The 14,580-nt window shown below is 50.9% G+C and overlaps 1 protein-coding gene across 2 annotated transcripts in view; it reads right to left on the reverse strand.

Moving 5' to 3' along the window:
- The window catches only part of WDR47 (WD repeat domain 47), a 52,080-nt gene extending 40,822 nt beyond the window's left edge, over positions 1-11,258 (reverse strand). For both annotated transcript variants that reach the window (XM_066597166.1, XM_066597165.1), the window contains exon 1: positions 11,130-11,258. The gene's annotated coding sequence lies outside the window, so the exon portion shown is untranslated. The remainder of the gene's footprint in view (positions 1-11,129) is intronic.
- Positions 11,259-14,580: the final 3,322 nt, after the last annotated feature.

A 14,580-nucleotide genomic window follows, 5' to 3' on the forward strand; every position in this document is an offset into this window, starting at 1 on the left:
GAGCGGACCAGCGATGATTTTTATGCTGGTTGAAACAGAGCGTCAAACGGACAGTAAATGAGTAGTAAATGACGGCTTTGCATTTAGACGTAACGATTATCGAGCTTTTTTGTATCTTTGAACGAATTTTGTGCGACAATCATTACGTGTAAATGGCCATTAACTTACAGAAGAATTGTGAAGTCAAAGTTGGCCTATACAGCAATGCCATTACAAGTACCGATTATCACAATTGTCCCGTTCAACTGATAATCAGCACATATTAGAGGGGCTTTCCATGGAAAATAGTATTGATGACCTCTCCTCAGGATAAGCCATCAATAGTTAATTGGCCGGGGTCCGTCGCTCAGGCCCCCGACCGATCATCGATCATGCTTCCAGTGCCGTAATAACACAGAGGTCAGAGTTGAAGTCTTCACGTCGACCTCCCTGTAGTGGCCAGCGCTTGTAACTGCAGGCACGGCTGCCATTGAAGTCAACGCAAGCTGTGCCGTTACAAGTACCAGCCACTTCATATAGGGCGTTGGAGACTTCCACTGCTTCCACTGCGATCTCTGTGTATTTGCGGCACTGATAGCATGCGCCCGCTCAGCTGATTGGTCAGACCCGGGCAAATCAACTATTGATGACCTATCCTGACGATTAGTCATCAGTAGTATTTCTCCACGGATTCCCCTCTAAGGAATTGCTGTACATGATATTCTCTTATGTAAAAACTTATAGTCATACACATGAGCAATTTTTTTTCCCCTCGCAGCAGGTCCTGTTTTTCTGGCGCTCCGAGAAACGCATCACCCATTATTTTCAATGGGACCTTATAGACATCGCATGGTACTAGTATGGCGTGCGATGCGGTATGACACAATGGGAAACATCTGCGATCCCCTACTGCGCATAAAACACATGTATGAGGATTACAAATTTCACAGAAGCGATGCAAGGAGTTTTTGAATCAAAAATGTCTGGCATCCACGTTGGCAAGCACAACAGTGGGCCGGGTTTCTCATCCCAATACCGCGCTCTGCCGTGTGAATGAAGCCTTAGGGTACGGTCACATGCGTTGCAGACCAGCTCTGTACATATGACTGGGTGGTTTGTGCGCACGGATCTCTACAAGCCCCATCCAGATGAATAGAGTTGCAAGACCTTGCAGCATGTGAATACACCCCTACAAGACACAGCGCCCTTCCCTTACCTTGTGCAGCCCCAGGTTAGACACCTGAAGCGAGAGCAAGTGTCACCATGTAACTCCAGCATCCCCATAGGACTATCTCAGTGTAATCTGACTACCGTGGTGTTCGGGTGCCTACAGGCATCATGTGGTCATCCGCTACTGAAGCGTGGCAGCCCTGGCTGGTACACAAGCCATAGATGGCATTACACCAGTACTGTGCGATCTGCTTACTGATGGTTTCCTGGCAGCAATCATATTTTTCTTTACATAGTGGAGAAGGTAGAATGACCAGTAAGTGATATCCATCTAATCCGGGATGCCAGGGAGCCGACGGCTGCAGGAGGCAGTGAGAACGGCTGTTAATAGGAGGAGAATAAAAGTGTCCGTTTCCTTTCCAGAAACGGTTGTACTTGGGCCGTTCCCGCTATGGCAGATCAACCTAGTCAATCAAAGTATTTTGATTAAGGCTGCGTTCACATGTAGCAGATTTGCTGCAGATTTTTTTCAGCTACAGAAATTCTGCAGAAAATGGGCTTTGTGAACGCACCCTTGGGCTAGCTTCACACGGGCGAGCGTAATATGGGATGTGGATCCCGCGCTCATATCGCGCTCCACACCAGGTGAAAGACCTGTGGATGCGAGGAGCTTTCATTATATCACTGTGGGGATGAAGGGAAGGGAATCCCCCGCCGCGGCTGTCACAGCCCCAGCAGAGGATTGCAGAGTTCTCCCATTGCTTTCAATGGGGTCGATCCTGCTGCCACCAGCTGCACTGAAAACAATGGGGCTGCGGTGTGAGATCACACAGCTAGATAGAACACGCTGCAAACACGGTACCATGTAGAAAAACATCACTCATGTGTATGACCCCATTCAAAAGGAGTTTATTGACTTTCATTGGACTCCATTCACCGCATATCACACGCAACGCAAGCGTGATACATGGTGAAAACACTGTTGCGGACACGAGCCCAAACTGAGGTCTATTTGGGGTTATGGGTTTATTTTCCGAGTCAGATTCTGAGCTTGTCAGACTTGTGATCACATGGCCATCGGAGGAGAAAGAGGCTAAAAGGTTGACACAGTAAAGAGTAACTAACCGAGGTAACACTGGCCCACTTCTATATACTAGGGGACTAGATACATAGTGAATGAATTAAAAACCAAAGCCCTGAAGTGGCCCTTTAAATCCATGCCTCCGCAGGGGATCTGGAGCCACGTATCAGAAGAGCAAAGCTCCAACCACTAGAAAAGCTAAAGAAATTTAGACAAACAAACTTGGCACATAATTTTGAAGCCTTTCTATTCACGCTCCCCCGCTCTTATTTATTTTGGGTGGTAAAGCGCGTTGTGGATTCCTTGGGACTAACCAGCGGGGTGCTGCAGATACGAGGCTCTCCGGCCGGCACCCCACAATTTAGCAGTAAACATTTACATAGCTTCATGCTTCTCTGCTGACTTTTGTCTAACTTTACTAATATACCTTTGTAGCGGTTGCAGCTTTGCTTCTCTAGCGCACAGCACCAGATGAAGCATTTCAGGCGAAACGTGCGTTGTGGTGCGGATTAGGGGGTAAACTACGTGGGTATTAGTGTATCTTGACGCCACCGGAAGTGTGGGTGGCGACAAGATACAGTCTTCTTGACAGGCCGGCCACTCCCCGGTCAGGCCCTGGCACTAACTAACAGCGCCTTAGCCGGCGTTTGAGTGGGCTGCGTACCCGGACAGTGAGGGAGCGGCGGCACAGCAGCTTTCCCAGCTGCATGCCTGCATTGTGCAGCGGTGGGGGGAGACAGAGTGAGCAGCGGCGGCAGAGACGCTTCCCCGTCGGGCTCCCTGCACTCAGTAGCGGCGCCGTATTTTGGGGGACCAGCTGCGGCATCAGCAGCAGCAGCAGTACTACAATGCCTCACAGTGAGTAACGGAGGGAGGGGGGCCACGGAGGCTGAAGGCCAGAGGTGGACAGTGAGGGAGCGGAGGGGACAGCAGAGCCACTTCCCTGTCGGCCTCCCTTCACTCTGTAGCGGCCGCCGACGCAGAGGGAGTGGGGGGCCTGCGGCCCTGACTGTCACTGAGGGAGGGAAGCAGGGGGATGCGGAGGCTGGAGTGCAACGGCGGACAGTGAGGGAGCGGCGGGGGTGCCAGAGCTGCCTTCCCGTCGCCCTCCTTGCACTGTGCGGCGGCCGTGGACACACAAGGAGTGGTGGACCTGCGGGGCTGACAGGAGGCTGGAGGCCAGCGGCGAAACTGAAAAGAAAGGACCTTACAGGCTTGAGCCAATCGGGAGCTGGGGGTGTGAGAGGGGCGTTCCCGCTTGTCAAGCCCCTATTTTCCGGTGGCGAACAAGGTAAACCAATACCAAGTATGTGTATGGGGTCTGTATAGGTATTCCATTATGTACTATTTTCTATCAGTATATGTATCCATTACTGTGGTTGCAGATGCTTATAGCCATGTACAGCCGACTGATGGACGCCGTCTCTCTTTAGGTTTGTAATAAAGTAGGATACAAAATAATAAATATATATATTTTTATTACTCACAACTATTTTTTTGCCCTGTGTTGCTACAAACACTACTGTATAAGAGCCTGAGGCGCAGCAGGCAGGTGTGACCGGCCGAGTGTTACGTTGTGTAGCGTTGCACATGTTGCTATGTGGCGGCGCAGGTATGCAGCTTGTGGTGTACAGTAATCCACGCAACGGGGACTCCGTAAACAAGAAGCACAATGGTGGCTGAAAGCCAAAGGCGGCTGGTCATGGCCCTGCTTATAGAGGAAAACCTGGGAGATCTACTTTACAAGATGCCACCTTCTACCCGCTAGACAAATGCTGCGTCCAGCAACCCAAACCCCACGACCACCTCCCTAGCTGCCCACACTATGTAATGCCAGCACCACAATAGGTAAACCACGATAATCCTGTAATGGTCACAACACAGGGGTATGCCTGAAATATCTCAGAGGGGCTGTCTGATATTAGTCAGCTGCAATACCAGGCACAGCCTGCAGGTAAGAAAGGGGGGGCATGTTCACACGGGAAGGATTTGACATAGGTTTTTAATGTTTTTGTTTTTACCCACATCTGCAGTGGATCCAAATGCGGATTACGTCAATTGTAATTCAAGGCAGCTAATCTTTGGCTTTTCGGCCTAAATCTGTAGCAATATTGAACATGTTGGATTTTAAAATTAGTGCCTAAATCCTGACCAAATCCTCAGCGTGTGACGGCGGCGCTAACGTGGCATCTTATACAGTCCGACAGATGTTAACAGCGAATGTCCTACTGAGAAGCGTCCCCGCCGCTGAGACGCAGTGCGGTGGCGTCCTTACATGGACGGATTACTGACAGTAGCTGCTCCTGAGGGCACAGATCTTGTAAACTAATGGGGTTTTCCACGCAAAAACAGGGTTATTACAGATGATCTTTCCGATACGAGACCCTCATAACTCACATTTAATTTTATCAAATTTCAGATACAGAAATTTGATAAAAATTAAAATAAACTTAATTTAGCAAAACTGTCTACCGGTAGGACGTCCTTGTTGCCCCTAGCAACCAATCACAGGGCAGCTTTCGTTTCTCAAGCTGAATGAGGCCCAAAAAGTCGTCGCTAAGGGGGTGTGAGACTAAACAGCTGCCAGTAAAGACGGGAGAGCGCTTTATTTTGCAACATTATTTTCTAGAAGATCCCCCCAGCGGGCGCACAAGTACTCGCTCTAAGGGGTTGCATCTGTAAGCAAAAATCATCCATCCGTCCACCAGTAAGCGAGGAAACAGCGGAGCGCGTCCGGGCAAGAAGTTCACATGAAGTCCTCAGAAATCCACCGTCAGAGCGAGCAGAGAACTGGACGTCCCGCAGCCGACTGTGCGGGAGAATCTGCGCAAATGTTTGTGAGGTTATCTCTACCGACTGCAAGTTACCGGCCCGAAACCGGGTGACAGAGAGCGGCGAGAATATACTAACTGTAATAGAAGACGATGGTTTCATGGAAGCTTTAGTGTTTAGTGATGAAGCCGCCTTCCACCTTTCGGGCAACAAACCTAATGCCAGAATCTGGAAGGGGAACCCGCCAGTCTAGGTGGAGCGTACGTGCGACTCCTCCACGGGGAATGTGTTTTGTACCATAACCTGTAGGAAGGTGCATGATCCCTTCTATTTCCACGAGGAAACAGTCCCGGGGATTTCGTACCCAGACGTTATAGATATGGCTTCTGCCGCAGCCAGAACAGGAAGCCCCAGGTTTCATCTTCCAGGAGGAGGGGCGCCCCCCATTATCCCAATGAAGTCAGAAATGATCTCAATAGGCGACTACCAAACAGATGGATGGCCATGCAGGTGGTGGCGATGGTGAACTTATTCCTTGGCCTCCATGTTCCCCCGGATTTACGCTTTGTGATTTTTTTCTCAGGGGGGTATTAAAGATGCCCCCTTATTCCCCACCATGCGTGATCTGCAGCATCACAGAAGCCGTTGCATCAGTCAGTCGTGATCCGCTACAACGTGTATGACAGGAACTTGACTACAGCTTGGATGTTGAGTGACAAAGGGGGTCCCACCGATCACTGCTGATGTGAGAAACTGTTTTTATGTTATCCGAGTGTCATTAAATTGTGCAGATCATTTGTAATAGCCCTCATATACAGTCAGGAGGATGAGCCGTCATCTCCTCTATTATGTCTGTGTGACAGGAGTGTCTGTATCCCCCTCTAAGCAGTTTCTGTGGTAGGGTCTATCTAACAGCATCACACTGGCTAGAAACTGAACATATAACCCCAAGTAGATATAGCCAGGACTGAGATCACATGACCATCTGAGGAGAAGGAGGCCGGGAAGGAACAACTAACCGAGGTAACAGTAGCTCACATATATACTGGGGGACTAGATACATAATGAATGGCCCTTTGATGGGATTTTCAAAAAAGGGAACATGCCACACACAGCCTAACAAATATACTAGAATTTACACCATAAACTGTAGCGCAAATGTGCCTTGTCGGCGGAAGAAAAGTCCATAGATGCTCCAAATTTCTTAAGATGCATTCGCCACATAATACGTTTGACGCTTTCCCTGCAGCACATTTTACTTTAAAAGCCCCGAACAAAAGCACCAGTCTAAGTGAATTCTTCCCCCAAGAAAGCTTCTCAGTATACAGTAATAGAGGTTACTGATGGCCGATCATGAGGAGAAGGCGGGGGTCCGATTCCCATTATACCAGCTCCTTCTCCCCCCACAAATGGGCACTTTCTCCCCCTCTAAATTTCTGCCGCTTCCAGTGGTGAAGATCCCACAGTCCCCCGATGGTCTATACATGGTGCAGCAATAATGTGACATCACTGGTCACTGGAGTGATGTCACTAGTTACGGCACATGGCTGCCGCAGATTATGCTATAGGCAGCTGATTATTTTTAATAGAAAAGGACACAAGTGCAGGAACCCCGGGACACCAGGAGCATTACACTGTACCTACCAATGACCCAGGAGGACGATTCTAAGCCCCCCCCCCCCTCTGATATAGACGAGACCCCCATGGGCTCACCAGATAGAGCTGTGGTCTGCCTGTTTTCAGAGGTTGTTCTACACATTGCCTTGCGGTACTTTACGTAAAGTGGATGCCGTCGGACGCGATGTCATTGTTACAAGCTGCAAAATCTGTCACACAAGCGGGTGTGGGCGGCGTATTATGTGTGCGTCGGTCGCACACGCCGTAAGCGGTTACATATGCAAGTTGGGTTCCTTCACATTCAGCATTTTTGTGCGCACATTTTGACGGGTAAAAAAAAGTGATATGCTCCATTTTGTGCGCATTTGTGCGCCCAACGGGCCCATAGGAGTCTATGGGATAGCTCAAATGCGCACTCCAACCACACCAAATCATGCAGCTAACAGTGGGACTTTTTGGTGTTAACACCAGGGGTTAATTAGGCTACTCAGCTGGTTGAAAAATGGCGCAAATGTATCCGGCACCGATGTAACCGGGGACACCACCACAAAAAATTACAGTAATCAGCGCAGATACGCTCGGGAGAACACGCAATAGCGTTCCATTCACGTCATACTCATCATATGAGCGTGTATATACGCTTGTGTGCAGGAGCCCTAATGCGTATTTACTGCACATTTTAACCCCCCATAGCCCATCATACAGGTAATACGCACCAAATAGGACATGCTGCGGTATGTTTTACATACATGAAAAAAAAAGGTTTATCTGAATAACCCAATATTAGTCAATGGGCTTCTAGAACTGCGCGTTACGCATGTGAAAAAAACATATGTAATACGCAGCCCCCTGCGCCCGGTGGGTGAGCCCGAAGTTTAAAAACAAAACCCCAACCTCTTCTACAGCCGGAGGGTGTTCCGGTATTCTGCACCGACTGCTGCTTCAGCGGGGGTATCATTACTCTGCCACCAGCCGGTAATCACTGCTGCCACCGGAGAGGAGCTGCATGTATTGCCCAGGGAGCGGATCTGCTGCCAACTCCCTGGCACAGGGGGGCCGATTTGCACATTGTGCCATAAATAATTGAACAGCCCGGCTCTCCCATCTGGATAGGAGGCCCCTTCCCACCCCATTACATCTCCGGCCGAGAACCGCACCGACAGCAACAAAGGAAGCGACAGCCTGTATACATGAGGGGAGGGGAGGATGTCCGCCACCCCATCACTCCCACCGGGAAGGCGTGCTCACTATTTAGCAGGCAGGCCCCTCATCCTCAATGAACAGCTATGGCTCACTATTTTGCAGCTCAGTCACTCCCTGATTGCAATGGAGGAGGTGAGCAGCTGGATGCAGAAGAATAACAGGGAGATCTAACTAGATAAGGGGAGCCGACATCACATACTAAACCCATCACTAGTGGGCATCAGGCTACCCCCTGCTATCTGATGCCCTCCTATCTCACACTTGAAAAGGGCAAAGCAATCACTCATAACTGAGACATATAGCATAATCTAGTGAATGTATCACACGTTTACAGAAATATTCACCGACTCTTTACTGCCAGCCCTGGACCTGGGTACCTCTGACGAGAGGTGTGACATAACTGCCAGCCCTGGTCCTGGGTACCTCTGACGCGAGGTGTGACATAACTGCCAGCCCTGGTCCTGGGTACCTCTGACGCGAGGTGTGACATAACTGCCAGCCCTGGTCCTGGGTACCTCTGACGAGAGGTGTGACATAACTGCCAGCCCTGGTCCTGGGTACCTCTGACGCGAGGTGTGACATAACTGCCAGCCCTGGTCCTGGGTACCTCTGACGAGAGGTGTGACATAACTGCCAGACCTGGTCCTGGGTACCTCTGACGAGAGGAGTGATATAACTGCCAGCAGTGGTCCTGGGTACCTCTGACGAGAGGTGTGACATAACTGCCAGCCCTGGTTCTGGGTACCTCTGACGAGAGGTGTGACATAACTGCCAGCCCTGGTTCTGGGTACCTCTGACGCGAGGTGTGACATAACTGCCAGCCCTGGTCCTGGGTACCTCTGACGAGAGGTGTGACATAACTGCCAGCCCTGGTCCTGGGTACCTCTGACGAGAGGAGTGACATAACTGCCAGCCCTGGTCCTGGGTACCTCTGACGAGAGGAGTGACATAACTGCCAGCCCTGGTCCTGGGTACCTCTGACGAGAGGAGTGACATAACTGCCAGCCCTGGTCCTGGGTACCTCTGACGAGAGGAGTGACATAACTGCCAGCCCTGGTCCTGGGTACCTCTGACGAGAGGTGTGACATAACTGCCAGCCCTGGTCCTGGGTACCTCTGACGCGAGGTGTGACATAACTGCCAGCAGTGGTTCTGGGTACCTCTGACGCGAGGAGTGACATAACTGCCAGCCCTGGTCCTGGGTACCTCTAACGAGAGGAGTGACATAACTGCCAGCCCTGGTCCTGGGTACCTCTGACGAGAGGTGTGACATAACTGCCAGCCCTGGTCCTGGGTACCTCTAACGAGAGGAGTGACATAACTGCCAGCCCTGGTCCTGGGTACCTCTGACGAGAGGAGTGACATAACTGCCAGCCCTGGTCCTGGGTACCTCTGACGAGAGGAGTGACATAACTGCCAGCCCTGGTCCTGGGTACCTCTGACGAGAGGAGTGACATAACTGCCAGCAGTGGTCCTGGGTACCTCTGACGAGAGGTGTGACATAACTGCCAGCACTGGTCCTGGGTACCTCTGACGAGAGGAGTGACATAACTGCCAGCCCTGGTCCTGGGTACCTCTGACGAGAGGAGTGACATAACTGCAGCTCTGGTCCTGGGTACCTCTGACGAGAGGAGTGACATAACTGCAGCTCTGGTCCTGGGTACCTCTGACGAGAGGAGTAACATAACTGCAGCTCTGGAGACCCTTCCCAATTTATAGTAGGGAAGTGCATTATAAGCGATTTCCCAACTCTGGCATTAGTAGAACTGCTCCTTCTAACATGTAATAACTGCACCCGGGAAATACAGGTAGCTCACAGCGGGTATTGTGCGCTGCCAACACTGCGGGCACTCCAGTAATATTACAACACTGTGCCCATTTTTAGGCGCAAACAGCGGCACCAGGAAAAACCACCAGCTCACCAGGGGACAGCGGCACAGACTAGTATGAACTTCCCCGACGCGTTTCCATACGGGTTACTATCAAAACAGGTCACATTTATAAAAGGGGGTGACTGCCGTAATACGGGGAACTGCTCAGAAGGCAATTCCTTATTAGAAGCGCCTCTTCAGACGTAGTAAAATCGCAATGAAATACCCGCAGGAATTACGCTGTAAATCCGCAGCGACGATCTTCACACATTTAAGTGCACATTTACGGCCCGTCAGCTGCGGGTTTAACCCTTTGTATTTCAAGGGTTGAATTCCCCGGCATACACAGAGATGCTGCGGATCGGTTCCAGGTGCCTTCCAGGGTCTCCTTCAGGGCCTGCAGTTCGTGCGAGGCCGGCCTAAGGCCCCCTGTCCACAGACGTGATTTCGCCGGCGGCAATTTGACGGCAAATCACGCCGTCTGAAGCTTTCCATAACGTTGCTATGGAAAGCGCCGGCCCCGTGTCCATGAGAATCATTGTGATTCTCCGCTCGCAGCCGGCAATTTGCAGCATGCTGTCAGCTGACAGCGGAGATCCGCCGCGAGATATCGCAACGCCCGTGGACAAGGGGCCTTATCTAACCACCAGTGTGTGAAGGTACCCTGTGGATCTTGTTGCAAATCTGCGGCAGATTTCACACTTAATTCAAAGTGAATGGGCGAAATCTGCGACAAAATCTGCAGCAAAATAGTGATGACAGGTGAACGCAACCCAAGAAGTCTGACTCCTCACTTACAGTGTCAGATCTATGGACAACAAGGGGGATAACTGCGTTGCCTGGTTACCGGACAACATCCTCCAATTGCTGCAACCCCCTCACAACAACAAATAGAGCCGCACTTACCCGCCACACTCCAGCACCATGCCCCACCACGGTTCTGGTACTTGCGTGGCAGATGCCATTCATGTAGTCAGGTGATCGCTGCAGCATTTCCACCCATCCTCCCGACATCAGCACTCTGGTGCCACAACGCTAGGAGTTGGGAACAGTGCCGCTGCCGCGATCACTTACCTTGGGGTGTGGGGGGAAAAGGGCATAATTTGCCACAACTAGCGGGACCGCGGGGGGCTGCAGCACCGGTCACTGCGGCGGGGGGTAAGTACTGACCCTTTGTTGCCCCTACGGCAGCTGTAGTGATCAGAGGGGTTTTCCGGCCACCAACAACCCCTTTAATAGGGAACTCCTGGGAAGATGGAGCTGAGCCTTGCCTGGTCTGTGGAGGCGGCGGCGGGGCTCTCCTCACAGGGATCTATGACCGATCCTTCTCACTAGATCCCCTGCAAGTCGGATGAACATAAGAGGCTCAGAGAGGATGACCGACCCGCCCGCAGAGGTGTCAGGGATACCTGGCCGTCTCCCCGCCCGTGCAGGTACCTGCTGGTCTCCCGGTCCCGGCCGGCTGTCGGTGGATGTAGGTTCCGGTGCAGACAGCCCCCGGTGTACGGGCCGCACCGCCCTGGTTCTGCGTCTCTTTTCTCTCAGGTTGCGGTTGTCAAGCGGCTCCGCCGGTAACCAATCACAGCCCGCAGTGTGAGGACCCCGGGCAGAGCTGCCTGCAGATTTGCCTGAGAGGGTGTGGTACACATGATGGGATGGGGGGGAGGCCGTCACGTGACCGGGGAGGATGCTGAGCGGCGCACAACACAGGGCGCATAGAGTACCGGCCGGCGAGCTGCTGCTCTCTGCCAGCGGCTGTCCCAGTGGGACTCGTTCCATAAGCATTACACTTACTGTTCATCTACCGTCTGCATATTTCCCAGAGGAGTAGAGATGGTCTTACAAGTCTCCCCACACCTTCTAGGTGCTCTCTCCAAGGAGAAACCATCCCCTTCCCGCCCCACCCCACATGCCTGTCACCGGCCCGGTGTAATTCTGTAGGAAGGCTCGGTGACAATGTATTTGCATGGCGGTTTTTGTGCACATAATACACTGTGCATAGAGCCCATTGCCTGCAGTGGGTTTGTATTCCAAGAGCGTTTCCTTTCACTCGAAGGGCATCGCGAGAAAAAGCCGCTGAGTGACCTGTTGGTGCGTTACGAGCCGGCGCTCTCCTGTATGCAGAAATGGGCAATGTGTGTGCAAATATAAAAACACTGAAAAAAGGCGTAAGCTGCTATTGGTCGCACAAATACAGAGCCTATTGTTATGACTGAAGTGCACCTATGCCCGTGTGAGCCCTGATAATGCCCAAGTAACAGTGCCACCATAATGTCCTAGTGGTAACAGTGTCCCCAGTCATAATGATGACTCCCATAGTGGTCGCAATAGTAATAATGACCCCACATTCTGGCCTCAGTAATAATAGTGATCCCCACAGTAGCCTCAGTAGTAATAGTGATCCCCACAGTAGCCTCAGTAATAATAGTGATCCCCACAGTAGCCTCAGTAGTAATAGTGATCCCCACAGTAGCCTCAGTAGTAATAGTGAGCCCCACAGTAGCCTCAGTAGCAATAGTGAGCCCCACAGTAGCCTCAGTAGCAATAGTGATCCCCACAGTAGCCTCAGTAGTAATAGTGATCCCCACAGTAGCCTCAGTAGTAATAGTGATCCCAACAGTAGCCTCAGTAATAATAGTGATCCCCACAGTAGCCTCAGTAGTAATAGTGAGCCCCACAGTAGCCTCAGTAGCAATAGTGAGCCCCACAGTAGCCTCAGTAGCAATAGTGAGCCCCACAGTAGCCTCAGTAATAATAGTGATCCCCACAGTAGCCTCAGTAGTAATAGTGAGCCCCACAGTAGCCTCAGTAGTAATAGTGAGCCCCACAGTAGCCTCAGTAGTAATAGTGAGCCCCACAGTAGCCTCAGTCGTAATAGTGAGCCCCACAGTATCTCCAGTAGTAACAGTGATCCCCACAGTAGCCTCAGTAGTAATAGTGAGCCCCACAGTAGCCTCAGTCGTAATAGTGAGCCCCTCAGTATCTCCAGTAGTAACAGTGATCCCCACAGTAGCCTCAGTAATAATAGTGATCCCCACAGTAGCCTCAGTACTAATAGTGATCCCCTCAGTAGTAATAGTGAGCCCCACAGTAGCTCTAGTAGTAACAGTGATCCCCACAGTGGCCTCAGTACTAATAGTGATCCCCACAGTGGCCTCAGTAGCAATAGTGATCCCCACAGTGGCCTCAGTAGTAATAGTGAGACCCACAGAGGCCTCAGTAGTAATAGTGAGCCCCACAGTAGCCTCAGTAGTAATAGTGATCCCCAAAGTAGCCTCAGTAGTAATAGTGACCCCCCCCCCCCCACAGTGGTCCCAATAGTAACAGTGACCCCCTATAGTGGTTGCAGTAGTAACAGTGACCCCCACCCCCCACAGTGGCCACAGTAGTAATAATGAGCCCCACAGTAGCTCCAGTAGTAACAGTGATCCCCAGTGGCATCAGTAGTAAAAGTGACCCCACAGTAGCTTGAGTAGTAACAGGGATCCCCACAGTGGCCTCAGTAGTAATAGTGAGCCCCACAGTATCTCCAGTAGTAACGGCGATCCCCACAGTGGCCTCAGTAATAATAGTGAGCCCCCACAGTGGTCCAAGTAGTAACAGTGACCCCTATAGTGGTTGCAGTAGTAACAGTGACCCACCACAGTAGTAATATTGACTCCCACAGTGGCCCCAATAGTAACAGTAATTCTATAGTGGTCCCAGTAATAGCAGTGACCCCCATAGTGGTTGCAGTAGTAATAGTGACCCCCACAGTGGCCCCAGTAGTAACAGTGCCTCCATAGCGGTCGCAGTAGTATTAATGGCCCAAACAGTAGTAGTGACCTACATAATAGTCCCAGGGATGTTGCCCAGCTAGAGGCTAATAACAGCCCCCCCCTATTGGCCTCCGACCGGGCAGCATCCCTATAGTCTTTACACTCACCCCACCTGCTGCTCCAGTTCTGTGGCAGCAGCAGGCACTGACCTCTTACCATTGCGCAGACATCAGCAGAGGTCAGCGGTCACAGACTCTGCGCTGGCGGATGGGAGTTGCAGGCGGGGTGATTAGAATTCCTTTGAAGGGGTTGTTGTGTCGCCACAAATGGCTGTCGTGCCAGCCCAAAGCACAATCGTGACGCCGCTGAGCGCTAATTTTATTAGTATTCTTTGTGGCTGGCAATTAATTATAGTTTTTTTAAAATTCAAACGGCAGTGCCCTTGGGCACAATTTGTACGGTAGTTGTGAGTGGTGAGGTGTGGAATAATACACAGAGACAGATATTTTGCTTAATTTGTTATAAAACCGGTATTATTAAATATGGCAGTGAGAGGAGGTCATTTTCTTCATCACATTCAGTGCATAATAACTGTTACACAAATTGCAACAATGTAGCCACCTGTGTCTAACTCCTCCATACACTGGGAGCTTACTCTGGATGTCTTCTCTCTCTCCTTCTTTGTATTTATATCTCTTTATCTCCCTCTCTTCATATTTACATCTCTTTTATTTTCCCTCTCTTCACTGTCAAAGCTGTCACTCCTCCTCAGTTACTCACTGTTTCTCAGATTTCTCTCTCTGTTATGGCTGATCTCTCTCTCTGTCTTGTTTCACTTCTCGCTCCTGCCTGGCACTTTTTCTTCTGTTGGGAGCTTCTTTTTCTGTCGCTCTCTCCCTGCCTGGCGCGTCTCACTCACTCCCTCACTTCCTCACTCTCTCTCTTGCAACCATTGTCGGGCTATTTATTATCTCTGTCCCCTGACCAGTTTGTCTGGAGCCAATCACAATCTATCTTGTTTCTAGGCTACCTGCCTCATCCGAGTCGCTATGCATTTTTTCTATCTTGTGCAGCTGGTTTATAAACGTCCCAACTGGTTGCTAGGTTACCTGCATCCCTTGTGTAAACGG

The sequence above is a fragment of the Eleutherodactylus coqui genome, chromosome 3, assembly GCF_035609145.1.
Source record: "Eleutherodactylus coqui strain aEleCoq1 chromosome 3, aEleCoq1.hap1, whole genome shotgun sequence".
Classification (NCBI taxonomy): Eukaryota; Metazoa; Chordata; class Amphibia; order Anura; family Eleutherodactylidae; genus Eleutherodactylus; species Eleutherodactylus coqui.